The sequence below is a fragment of the Danio rerio genome, chromosome 14, assembly GCF_052040795.2.
Source record: "Danio rerio strain M-AB ecotype USA chromosome 14, GRCz13ab, whole genome shotgun sequence".
In the NCBI taxonomy this organism is placed as follows: Eukaryota; Metazoa; Chordata; class Actinopteri; order Cypriniformes; family Danionidae; genus Danio; species Danio rerio.
The window spans coordinates 12,483,270-12,497,516 of NC_141034.1; the positions used below are offsets into that span (position 1 = coordinate 12,483,270).

General features: G+C 34.5%; 1 protein-coding gene across 16 annotated transcripts in view; it reads left to right on the forward strand.

Annotated features, from left to right (window-relative positions):
• Positions 1-14,247, forward strand: part of frmpd3 (FERM and PDZ domain containing 3) — a 195,518-nt gene that overhangs the window by 113,287 nt on the left and 67,984 nt on the right. For 3 of the 16 annotated variants that reach the window (XM_087281000.1, XM_087281006.1, XM_087281013.1), the window contains exon 3: positions 7,733-7,956. The exons of the other annotated variants lie outside the window; for them this stretch is intronic. The gene's annotated coding sequence lies outside the window, so the exon portion shown is untranslated. The remainder of the gene's footprint in view (positions 1-7,732; positions 7,957-14,247) is intronic. 16 annotated transcript variants of the gene reach the window in all.

A 14,247-nucleotide genomic window follows, 5' to 3' on the forward strand; every position in this document is an offset into this window, starting at 1 on the left:
TTTTGAACTGTGGGAGGAAACCGGAGGACACCCAGGTGATCTCGGAGAGAATGAGCAAAACTCCGCACAGAAATGTCACCTGCACAGCAAATTCATTGGTGTTAAATTTCAAGTGTTGTGGTAATTCAGAGTAAAGTGTTAAAATTCTAGAGTTAGATAAAGGTAAAATAACCCTCTCGGCGTTAGAAGCTGATTTGCCTTCTTGTCACACAGAGTAACATATATCTACCTTTGTAGAAAACCCTTGTATTTGAGAAACTAATCAGAGTGTCTGAAATCTCACCACACCCTCATTCACCTGGCCCTTAAATTGATCAATTAGTTTAGTCCACTAGACAGAGCGAATGACCACAAATAAGTGAATTCAGACACCTGCTGTTGAACACCTGCTGTTAACAAGCACAATCACTGAAGGAATAAGAAATTGAAGGAAGAAATAAATCTACAGACACAGCCTCACACCAAACCAACTGAATTAAAACAGAGGATTAAACAACTCCATTAAATAATAGCATAAGCAGCTTCACTGATTACAGTTTGACTTCATTTCTGTAAGAATATTTGACAATGAACAGAGGTTATATTTTTTTTATTAAAAATATTTCATTTGACCTCACCATCATAGAGATCAGAGGCTGCTTATTTGAGTTCTTGAAGCTTTACTCTTATACCTTAATGTTTCTCTGACTGTTATAGCCGTGTTTCTAAAACTCATTAGCTATAGCAAGAAAGGTCAAGAGAAACTATACTGCTAATATGTAGTTGATATAGATTTAATTTCAGGTGTTTATTAAGTTGATTTATAAAGATATGCAAATATAATTGTATTAAAGCTGCATGGGACAATACTACTGGTAGTCTGCTGCTCTTCAAAGAAAATTCAACAAACAATTAGGATGCAATTAATAATTAGAGTGTCATGCACTAAACATTGAAGCTCCAGCCTGCTCTTAATGACACATAGGCATCAAGAATCAGGACATGAACCTCAACCGTGGTTGCTAAAAAAAAAAAAAAGCTGCATAGTTCATGCCGCAATGCATGCTGGGTGCCAGCATAGTACAAAGCTCCCAGCATGCATTGCAGCATGAATAAATTATGCAGCTTTATGTTCTTACAATCTCTTTATTTTCCTTTATTTTGTGTTGTTTTTGGGAGGTGATATTTCAGTAAAGTTTTTTTTTTTACTTGATTTTTATTTTTTTGTTTGTCACCATTATTGAGATTCAAAGACTAATTATTGATGTCTGGGTGTTTATAAGTTTTGCCATAGATCAAACATTCTCATTGTAAATATTGTTTTTATTTTATTGGAGCTTCAGTGGTTTCATTTATGTATATTATTTATTTCTCACACATAACTAATATGATATTGAATTAGAAAACAAGCAGGAAAGGATGGCTATGTTATCATTAATATTCTCTTCAGACTGACAGTTTAATTTTCTTTTGGCTTTCCATGCTATATATTTAAATAGTGTAATTAACACTATCTATAGTAGCCAAAATAAAAGACATTAATAGTAAGAAGTTGAAGAGCCTGACTAAAGCAGACTCTGTCCTCCATCATGGTGACTTCAAATGAACAACGGAAATTTCATTAAGAGCTTTTGTTCACATGACAGAAATAAAGTCAAAGGTCAGTAATAGGTGAAGCTCCATGATAAGTGGTTTAATTTGATGAGTTTTTTTAAAGATGTTGAAAAATAACATTTTTTATTGTGTAATTTGTTTTATTTTTACTGATTATTATTTTATTTAGAGTTTTTTTTTTCTCAGTTGATTTTATCTTTGGTTTTGGCTTGTGTTTTTCTTTCCTTCAGTGATTCTGCTTGTTAACAGTTGTTCATCAAAAATTCTCAATCCTCCTTTAATTAGACACTTAATTGTCTCATTAACTTCATCACTGTCTAAGTGTTCAGCCCTCTGTAGTGAGGACACTAGTGAGGATTTTGCTCTGGAATTTAAGGCTTACGTGTGTTCGAATGAAAAATACAGACAATGGGATTTGATTTTAACAGAAATATTCTGGAAACTGAATTTACGAATCTAAAATGTTGAAAACAGCAGATTACTGGCAACCACTGCTGCCAGTATTTTGACATACATTTAACAGATATTTTACACAATAAGAGTTTGCTAATTAACACTCTGGGTGTTAAAAATTTTAACACTTTCAAAAATGTTATTTTAACACTTATAGTGGTTCCCATATAAACACTGAGGGAGTGTTAAATTGAACTCTAAGGTAGTTAAATCTACCAAATCTAAAATTTGCAGTGTGAGATCGATAAAAAATACAGACTTTTGAATGTGTTTTAACAGAAATATTCTGTAAACTGAATTTATGAATGTGAAAAACAGCAGATTACTGGCAACCACAGCTGCTGGTATTTTTCCCTAAAATCTAAAAATGAAAAAAAAGAAAGAAAAACAGCAAAACGGTTTTTGTGTCACCATTGTGGAGGATAATAGCGTCTCTGTTCAAGTCCAAGATGAACTGAGAAAAATTGATGTTATGCTGCATCTTCTTATGTTTAAAGGTAACTGTGTAGTTACTAATGCAGTCAAAATCTGTTTGCTAATTGCAATCACACATGAAAACATTATTGCATCTAAAGACTTTACATTTTTTTGCACTAAGCTATAATTTTGTAAACTGAACATTGTATTAGTTCATGAAATATGGTTATTATTTGTAAATTTATACAGTTATATAAAACTTCCATGTTTTTCACAAAAAGGTTCTGGCAACCACAGCTGCTGGTATTTTTACGGAAATTTAACAGATATTTTACACAATAAGAGTTTGCTAATTAACACTCTCTTGGTGTTGACAATGTTAACACTTTCAAAAGTGTTATTTTTAACACTTATAGTGGTTCCCATATAAACTCTGAGGGAGTGTTAATTTTAACTCCAAGGTAGTTAAATCTACTATCTAAAATTTGCTGTGTGGTTTGGAAAGGAATTACACCAGGGGCATTCTTGCTGTGAGGCAACAGCGCTAATCACTGGCCACCGTGTCGCCCATTTGAAAGGAGGGAAGTGAGATGAGAAATATCTGGTTATTTATAGTGAGTTAAGGATCGTCTGATAGGATTATTAGTCATTAGCTAAGCTCATAAGTTGGAACAGCTGTACACAATCATAAGCACATGATCCTCTCGAAATTTGTTTATAAATAAACTTCACATTTAACCCCAACACCAAATATCAACTTCGAAATAAACTACTGAAGCATAAGCTCACATTGTTTTACATCCCATAAACACAATAAAAATACATTCTGCACCACCCCTTTAATCTATTACCCTGGATTATTAACCACAGCTGAGCTGATCTAGTAGGGGTGAGTTAATATTTACTCAGCAGGGGCATTTTTGACTTGAGAGGAAAGCATAATTACAGAAACAATATAGGGGAGAGAGAGATCTGAGAATTGGTACTCGAACTTGGGACGTCTACAGATAAGTAGTGCTATATATCAGCACACTGCCCAAAAGGCTATTGGTGCCAACACTTACAGATATTTTAAAAGGTCGGCTACGTTTATGCAGCTAATATGTACTGTAGGTTATTGTATTGCCAAAGAGTGCAATTTGTATCGTAAAATCTTTCTCAGGGCTCACAAATTTACCTTTATACCTCTTTATTTAAAAAATAATGGACAGAATATTTGCTTTAAGAAACCTTCCTCGCAGAAACATACGTAAAATTGAACATACGACATGTAATACTGTTCAATATCCTAAATATTCAATTTGGAGTGCAAGGTTTTTTTTCGAGGTTTCTAAAAAGGGAACCCAAGTTTACATTTTCTGTTTATTTTATCTTTGTATAATGCTTAGCAAATACCAGCATCAGTGCCTCATATGTATGAATTTCATGTTTACATTTTTCCTAAGAAATCAGTTTTCCCTCTGGGTAAACCCATGTATTCCCCTGACATGTCCTCTGTCCTAATTAGTCAATATGTAGTGGTTTACCAATAGGTTCAGACCATATGTTTTCTGCCACAGTGTCTCACCTCTTGGGTAAAATGTCGCCTTCACAGTATCCTTCCCTTTCAGGATGGGAAAACTATCACAATGTACTGTTTATTGTTTATTTAGATCCCCATTAGCCAATTCCAAGGTAGTGAATATTCTTCCTGGGGTCCATCAAATAACATTTACATTAAATGAGAACAATCAAAACCAGACCAAAACCAAAAGAAACATTTTCTTTAAACTAAAAATAATTAAACCAATACCAAAAGAAAATAAACATGCAAATTTACAGTAAACCACAACAATAGACACCTATGCCACAATCAATTAAAAAGACAAATTTATATTAAACCATAACAATAGAAACCAATACTAAAAAACATATAACACAAAATTCATTTAAAACATCAAAAGTGTCATTTTACTAAATACTATGATATAAAATTTGTATATAGTGATTATTTTAATTCCCTTATTTGACTCATTTAAAGCTATAATATCTGATGGCAAATTGGTTCATGTTTTCATTGTTCTGTATATAAACGTTTGTTGCTTTACATTACTTTTCGAATCAAGTAGTATCCTTTTGATGCTTTTGACTGTACATTACAAATGGTACTCACAACACTAAAATGTTTTTATAAGGGAAAATGTAAAAGAAACATACATTTTCTCTAATAAAAAATGTTTCAGGGCCTGACCCTTAAGCTTGTCTTCCTCCAAAAGTCATACAAAAGCAAGCATAAAATCATACAATTACATGATAGAGCGCATCCTTGATCTTGAGCTTCTCCATCAAATGATGTTACTTGCTTTGAGTCATAGCCTTAAAAGGTGTATTGCACACTTTTTATGATATATTTGTAGTCTTTATATGTGAAATTTATTCATAATTTCATGTTTTTAATCAATTGATGTAAATGATAACAACTTAAAAATATCTTTTTCTGAAGTTTTCTTCTGAAATACCAGTTTTTAGCATAACAAATCTATTAAAGCCTTATGTTGAATTGGGCTGAGGACAAGGACAATGACAGGGTTTGTATATTTGTGTTTTTAAGTGTTTTAAATAAAGAACCAAAATCTGAGAACCAAATAAATTACATTTTCCATTACAGAGCAACTCACAGAAATCAACCATCAGTTAATTTTAGAAATTTTTGGGATGAAATACTTTTTATTCACTGTATTTATGTTTCATTTCAGGGACAGATAATGTACGTTTCGGGTAGAATGTCCCATGAATCAAAGTAAAGATACAATTACTCTATCATTAACTATTAAGAAACCTAAAATTATATGCATTTATGCATTAGTTTATGCATTCTTATATCATTAACTCTTCTATTAAAATTTAATGTAAGTCAAGGATCTTTATTCTGGACTAACTCTAGTTTTTCAAAGTCCTTGCTTGATACATTTGACCACACCTTTGGACAAATGTCTAAATGAGTATGTACTAATGCTTGCACAAGTTGCAAGATACAGCACAGTGGTAAAAGAAAATCTTGCTTATTTTTAATAACTGCTTTAATAACCTGTTCCCTTATTGCCATATTTTCTAGATGTTTTGACCACATCAGCCCACTGTCTAACCTATCTCCAAGTTGGAACATCTATATGTTAAATATGTCTACAGCCAGATATTTTTATGGTTTAAAGCTTAAGTTAGAATTTTTTTAAAATCCAAATCCAGTAATTTTATTTTTGTCAAATTTTGAACCACATTATTATTTTGTGCCCGTTTTATCAGTAATTGTAACTCCATATTTAAATCAGCTGATAATATTTGTAAACGTTGTATTATCTGCGTACATACTGACTCTGCCCTTGCACACTTCAAAAGCAAAGGAAGATAATTGGTAAAAATATAAAATAACAATGGTCCTAAACAATATCCTTGAGCCACACCACATTGCAGCTCTCTCATTTCTGAAAAAACTCACATTATAAAGCCTACATTTCATTCTATTTGAAATTGTGGCTGGAAGGGCCGCTGTGTAAAAACTTGCTGGATAAGTTGGCGGTTCATTCCGCTGTGGCGACTGTGGCGATTAATAAAGGGACTAAGCCGACAAGAAAATGAAAGAAAATGACTTTTACTTGATGGAAAATTATCACGGCAGTGTATGTACTTTTTACAAAGTCATTAAAATGATTGAAAGTGTTGTTTGATTTAGTTTTCTGATTTGAGTTTGACCTAATTTTCCAACCTTTTTTATAATGTTCCAATTTTTTTCCATCATATTTTACTGGGCCAGTGACCCTTAAAAGGATATCTTATAAAAAGGTACAGTACCTTACAGCAACATTGCCCAACTCTGTTTCTGGAGGCACATCAGCAGTTTATATTTTGGCTGACTCCTTTATCTGACCCATTAATTTCTGGTTTTGGAGTTTATTCTAATGTTGATTTTGAGTGTGTTGAAATTGTGTAGTGTTGGTGTGCCTCCAGGAACAGGGTTGGGAAACAGCCTTGGAGTACCAGTATTTACAATCAGGTACTATTATGAACCTTTTAGCAGTAAATAAGGTACAAATATATTATTTTAAGTGATATGTTTTAAATATGTTATTTGTAGTTTCTTTGCATTCTTTCTTGTCACAGTGGCATGCTGTTGGACCCCCCTTCAAAAGTTAAAATATTGTGCACTATTTTTTAAAGGGTGCAAAGTGCATTATTATTAAAAGAGCAGAATGAGAAAATTCATAAGTGTACAATTTGGCAAAGATAAACTTCAAATCTAAAAACATTTTGGACTACTGATTCAATTTAACTGAATAAAACTGACACACACACACACACACACACACACACACACACACACACACACACACACACACACACACACACACACACACACAAACACACACTCACAATGAAACAGTTTCACATGTAACTGTTATGATCACCAGCAGCATTGCAGGCTGCAGGAGAACACTCCCTGTCATTCTACAAATCCCATCATGCCTTTCAGTCACACACCAGTTTCAGTTCACCTCATTACATACACCATCGATGCTAAGTCTTGTTTCCCTGTAGTGAGCATTACAAAGCGCTTTCATGTCTATTGTTTTGTATTGTCATGTCCATGTTTTGACTCTTGCATGTTTTACTGTTTGTGCTTGTTTTGCTGCCTGCCTTGACAATTCACCTGTTATACTGACTACTCTTTGGATTATCTACATGCTACCATTCGTCCCTGTTTGAACCCAGCTTGTTAACATTTGGTAAATTAGGCTGCAATTGGATCCGCACTTCCTTGTCAGTGTCCCCTTCACATTACAACAGGACATAGTACTTGTTATTTTTTCAATTCAAATCTTTCACTTCGTGGAAACATCATGGCTTCTCCAAGTTTATAAACTTTATTTATTTAAATATAGCTGCATTTTGATCCGATTTTTGTCACCACATCCATTTAATCTATTATTTTGCTGGTTATACATTACTAAGTGCATAGACGTTGTATAGTACTATGAATGATTAATAAAATATTAAAGAAATATTATATCTTCTACAATATATTTACCACGTAAAGACTTTAAGCTTTAGAATTTTAGAATATTATACATTTTCTGAGAAGAGATGTAATACATCCTCACAACCCGATGTTATATTGGGATCATTAATGTGAGAGAACCTCACTCAGTCACTATACTTTGGCTCAGTACCTGATTTATCAGGGGTCACCACAGTGGAATGATCTGCCAATTACTCTGGCATATGTTTTATGCAGCGGATGGCCTTAGAGCAACAACCAAGCACTGGGAAACACCCATACACTCTTTTTGGACTGTGGAAAAGGAAACACCTGATGGAAAGCCACATAGGAGAACATTCAAACTCCAAACAGAAATGCCTCCTGGCCCAGCCGGGACTTAATTGAGCGATCTTCTTACTTTGAGGCAACAGTGCTCACAGCAACCACTGAGTCACAGTGAACCTGTCAATCATAAAAAGGTATTTATCCAGCACAAAACAAATACACTGACAAGGTGAACAGATACAGTACTCAAACCTCAGCTCTGGCTTTATTTACTTGCTTTTTTTTTTTGCATCTCACATGTGTGTGTGTCAATGTGTCACTATGTGCAGAAGGAAGCTGAAACCCCTGCAAGCCAGCATGCTCGACCTGCCAGATAATTGCACACTAGCGGCTTAGGCACTTAATATTCTCAACACACGGGCAGAAAACAGACGGCCAGATAAGGCAGCCAAAAATAACACCCATAACCCTTGGTGCAACATTAAGTCAGGCAGTCCATGAGAGTGAGGCTGTCTGAACCATGTCTGGCAAACATGGTTGAATAACATGACAATATAGATCATATAGATAAAGGTTTTTGTGATGTTAAGAAAATATACTAGAACTATATACATATACTAGAGCTAATTCACCAAATAAAGATTCTGCTCATTTGTGTACACACTCTATTCAAGTTTGAAAATAGATTAATTGATTGATGTATAAATGTATGTAAGTATGTAATAAAATAATATATATATGTTTCTTGAATCTGATTGGCTGATAGCAGTGCGATATTCTGCAATAAAAGCACTGGTCCCGCCCTTAACCCTTCACCCTTGCGTATAACTCCACCCACAACAATCAGAGAACTCTCCACAATTTGACAAATATTCCTGCTTTTAGGCAACATAATGTACTTTTGAGGCTTTTTTAGTTGATAATGTAGTTATTTAGATTGCAATTATGCAGTTTATTTACAAGGATAGTGCCTCTTTTAAAATATTTATAATTTCTGAGAGACAGCGCGTCGGCAGCTATTAGCCTGCTATACTATGCTGACCAAAGACTGACTATCCACAAGATGGCGTCAGGACAGAACAATAAGCCCTTAGAAGATTAAAACAGCCTAATTTCTAACTACAGCTTATCAAATTTTTATTAAACTGGTGAGAATACCTGCCAACATTCCAGTTTTTCCTGGGAGTCTCGCGTAATTCAGACCAATCTCCTGCAACCCTTCAGTTTTGTTATTTCTCCTGGAAAACTCATGCAATTTCACATCCCCCCACCCCCCTTCCTTTATTTATTTTTTTTTGGTAAAGTCTGTAACACCCCCCCGGTTAGCCAACTATTTTACAGTATCCGATGGCAGCGGCTGCCCAAAACCCTGCACATAATACAGTTACTAACACCACAGTACATTTACTTTCCTATCATATTTTCTGAGAAAATTGTTGCCAGGTATGCTGGTAAGTGATATTATAAGTCGATCTCTCTCTTTTGTAACTTGTAGTGCTGTATTCATACCGTATATTTACCATACAATTAAAAATGTGCACTGAATAATCGAGGACTTCATTGCCGGACCCCAAGATGCACTCCACTCTTGACCTCTTGAACATCAGGAGTCGACTAGAATATACAAGGAGGAATTTAAAATAAAACTACAGAGTTCTGAGAGACTGGACTGATGGACCTAAATTGAAAATGTTTGGACATATGGACCAGCGGTATGTCTGGCGTGCAAAAGATCAAGCTTATGATGAGAAGAATACCATCCCTATGGTCAAGCATGGAGGTGGGTCAATAATCATGTGGGGCTGTTTTTCTGCAGCAGGAACTAGCAATCTTGACTGTGTACCTGGCATCATGGATACCCAGAAATACCAGGTCATTTTGAAGAATAATGCGATGCCTTCTTTTTACAAATTAAACCTTGGTGATCATTGGATCTTCCAGCAAGACAATGAACCCAAGCACATCTTCAAATCAACAAAAGCTTGGTTGGGGAAAAGATGCTTAGATTGTCCTGGAGTGGTCTTCTCAGTCACCAGATTTGAATCTAATTGAAAATCTTTGGTGGGATTTAAAGCACGGTAGCAGCACAGAAGCCATCAAACATCAGAGTTAGAGGCTTTTGCACGTGAAGAATGAGCAAAGATTCCAATCGAGAGGTGTAAGAAGCTTGTCAGCACAAAAACACTTGTTAGAAGTTATAAAAGCTAAAGGTCGCCCGACAAAGGTACTGAATCTGGGGGTTGAATAATACTGTGTTACAAGACTTACAATTTTCATTTGAACTTCAAAGTTAAGACAACCTCTGTTGTCAAAATAACTCAGATATGTATTAATAAATATTGTTTGTTATTTCACGAGGTTTTTTTTTTCCATTTATTTTCAATATCTTTCATCCACATCCCTATATTGTCTATTAAGGTGAGGGTTTCATATTTCTGATTGCAAGTGTGTGTATTTAAACAATAAAAAATTTAAACCATAGGTCAAGTAGAACCTGAGGTATTACATTTCCAACAACCACCATATTGTGGTTGTGTGTGGGTGATATGGTGGTTGTTGGAAATGTAATACCTTTGGTTCTATTTAACACATTCTGGGGTGGATTTGCTAAAAGGAACTACAGTTAAAATTTTGGCCATTTGAAACTTTTGGCCATAGTTTGCTAACAATCCTTTTGGATTCCAACTGACACTTTGGTATGTGATGTGGGTGCACTAACAAGACTGCAGCCTCTAGCATTTGGCATATGCTGCTGCTTCGCCTTTTGAGACCAGAGGATTGAAGTTTACTCATAGAGATCTCACCAACTAGCCACTTTTATATGAGGTCAGAGACTGACAGCCAGCTGGAAAGTTTTCATGTGAAGTGTTCCCGTTATTATTGTGAAGATATTGACAAAAGCCATATGCCTATAGAAAGAAACAACATTTGGGCTTACTTATGTGCCTACAAGTGGATTTCTAATGATCTTGCATCATTATTTTCTAAGCAAACTGTTGAAGTGGAATGGAATAACACATTAAACATGGCAAATACTGAACTGAACCGAATCAGCGTTGACATGAAATGATTTATCTATGAAGGTAAATCAGTAGCAAACTTTGTAAATGAAAATGTGAGAACTTGTGATAATATTAAGGATTGTATGTGTAGCTTGAAATTTACACTCACAGCTCACAGAATCTCTCGATTTGCATGCATAGACGGTAATCAAAACACTTTGAATGTGAAGTTCCAGATCAATAGTTATGTATTTGTAAAATATCATTCACAAATACAAAATGACAAAGAAATAATACATTTACTTCAATTTACTTCATATAGCCAAAATAGAGTATTTTGAGTTTCTTTTTGCAGTGACTAAAAGAAAGGGCTTGTATCGCCCACAGTACAGTAGACCAAGGGGGGTTAACTGTTAAATGTGAATTCCATGAACTGAGAGCAACGTATAAAAATATGTTTTCCAGATAAACATGATGAGTATATAAATAAACCAAAATCACCTCAACAGCCACTTCAAGTGGTCATGCAAATGTTTTCGGTTAAGAATTTGTGTGTAGCCAAGCACTGAAGTGGATTGGTACAGACCGCGAACAGCTGACAGTCAGCTGATGCAAGCTTGACAGACTTGTCTTGCCTGATCTAACACAATGCTGGATTTTTGAGAAATGTCGTTAGGGTGCTCTTGGGCAGAATATGCTGTTCATGATTTAACATTTAACTGGACTATACGGTAAAGATTAGTTCTAAATATAAGTTAAGCATTTTAACATTACAAGCCTTAAACTAAATCAGTATTCCTACTGTTGTCTACTGTCCAATGAGTAAGTGCCACATACCAAATGTTTACTTTAAACAGGAGGATAATCTCATTTTTGACACAAACCCTCATGAAAATTTGAGAATTTTCTATTCTCTTACTCTAACCATATCACAACAACATGTTTATATTTTCACTTAATTCTGTGTGTTTTATAAGCAGTTTCCTCACAGAGTGCAACAAAAGCAGCAAGATCAAAATTTACTTGGATTTGATCCCCACAGTGTAGGAAATACAACATACAGTACATTGTCAGGCATTTTCTGTAGCATCCAGGATCAACTGAGGATTGGATGTCTGGCTCATGGGTATTGAGGATAGAAGAAAGCAATGTTCAATTACTCCCCTCATCTCTGCAACAGTTTTGACTTCATTTACAATCAGTTTTTAGCAAGGCATACTTGGCAGCACACTCATTTATGCAGAACAGATTTGTCATGAGTCAGTTATTTTCAGTCCACATGCTATATATTGTTTCCTGTCAATAGGAAAAAGACATATGCGCAGCCAGATTTAAGCTTCATTGGGCTGTATACTATATATGACATTGACCCACTCACATAGCTCCATCAGTGTGTAAACACTGCTTTCTCATTGTTAGTCAAAGCATGGAATGCTGCCAATCAAAACAAGATACGCTAACAAGAGAAACTTCAATGTATTATGAAAGCTGAGAGAGGGCCACCTGGCACTCCTCTGATGGGTGACAGAGAAATGACACATCTCGGCAGCCAGCTTCAAAATCATTCTCAACCCACAGAAAGTTATAGGCAGCCTCTGAGGGCCCAGAGCATTAGTGTGGCTCCCTGCTGAAAGCATTTGCTGAAGAAAATTATCTGCTCACATCTGCCAGTGCTGCTGGATCTTTGCAAATTACCATCACTCATATGCATTGCATACATCTTAATCCACCCTCAGCCCTGTGTAGTGTCTCATTCTTCATCTCTCCCTGCTGCCCACATCCAATCTCTCTTTTGTTGTTTTTCTAGACTAAATCCCCATTCTCTCAATCTATTTTGTCAAATGCACAATCTGAGCTAATATGTTTCTGGAAGCATTTGTCATCTAGAAAGTCATAGCAAAAAAAAAAAAAAAAAAAAAACAGGCAAAAACTTAATTGATTAGTTTCAATTTTGCTATATTTTTAGAGCCATTGACTGGTCTTTTAGAACAGAGCACAAATAATAAATAGTTTACCAAGCTACATATTCTTGGGCTAATGGTGGTGATTGGTACAGGATGTTGATTTTAGCAGTGGATATTATTGTGAATACATGTCTGTTCAGCAGAACTGCTGAAATCTGACAAAATTGAAGTTGTTGATGTAAGATTCTGCCTAAAGCAAAAAAAAAAAAAAAAACTTGCGTCTGGATGGCTTTATTATAATGGTTTTATTATCTTATTTCAGTCTTATATTATGATAAAATGTTGACCAGATAGTTTAAGGAACCCTTAATGAACTGATGACTTTCTTAGCAGAGCTTCATTGTAGAATTGAAAATCCAATGCTCACTAATGTCTCAGTCAACATGAGACTGCATTCATGACCCATTTTACTTTATTTTTTCCCGCTTACTAGTTTTGCTTTTATTTTAAGATCTATGAGCAAAATCATAAAATAAAAAACTATGTTCTTTTACATTTATTTTGCACAGTTTTTACAAGAACGCATAACCTCAAATATGTCTGTTCTGTTAGTATATATATATATATATATATATATATATATATATATATATATATATATATATATATATATATATATATATTCTGTCATGGTTTGGTGAATATTCTCATACAAACAATGTATACAGTACATTCATACATACAGATACATCTGAGATAAATGTAGCATACAGCTATGATTCAGTTCTCTCAATTAACTAAAACAGTTGTAACCCTTTTTCCCTTTACCTCTGGACTCCAGATAAAAAGAACCAGATGAAAGGGTAAAAAAAAGTTCTAAATATTACTTTTTATATATCCACTGGTCATCAGACTAACCTGAACACTTTTATATTAGACTGATTTTCGTTATGTAATGCACCCAGTAATTACGCAAATACCAACAAAAGATACAAAATTAGGACCCAAAAACCACAGTGAGTAACTATAAAAGTGTATTCAAATTATATGAAATAGATAAAAACAACAATTTCAATCAGCAATTTAGAAAAATAAAATAAAAGTGTATTTTTTACACCCAATGTTCACATTTTATGCTCAGATGCTGCCCAATGTGTTTCTCCTATTGGTAAACAAAAACATTAATTCTTATCTGTTTTTCCCTATGTGATTAGAAATCAAATGTTCTCTTTCCCTAAAGCTAACTCTTTATCTATCAAATAGCAAATATTCTGCTTTAAACCAAACACACTGAATAAAACAATAGATTATAACACTCATGTAACCTTTATTTCAACAATGCAAATTAAATAAAATTATAACAACAGAGAATTTGAAAGGAAATCTGTTGACCAGTCACTTTAATGACTATGTGGATCCATACACACACACAACTCCCACCCTGTTGCAGGCCTGATGTTCAGCTTGAGATCGTTGTGAGCCAACACAAAGAATAGAAAATTAACTACCATTTGTTAAAGGTTTGTTTTTGCATAAATAATCAATAACTGTATATAAACACAACATTGTCATTTGTTGG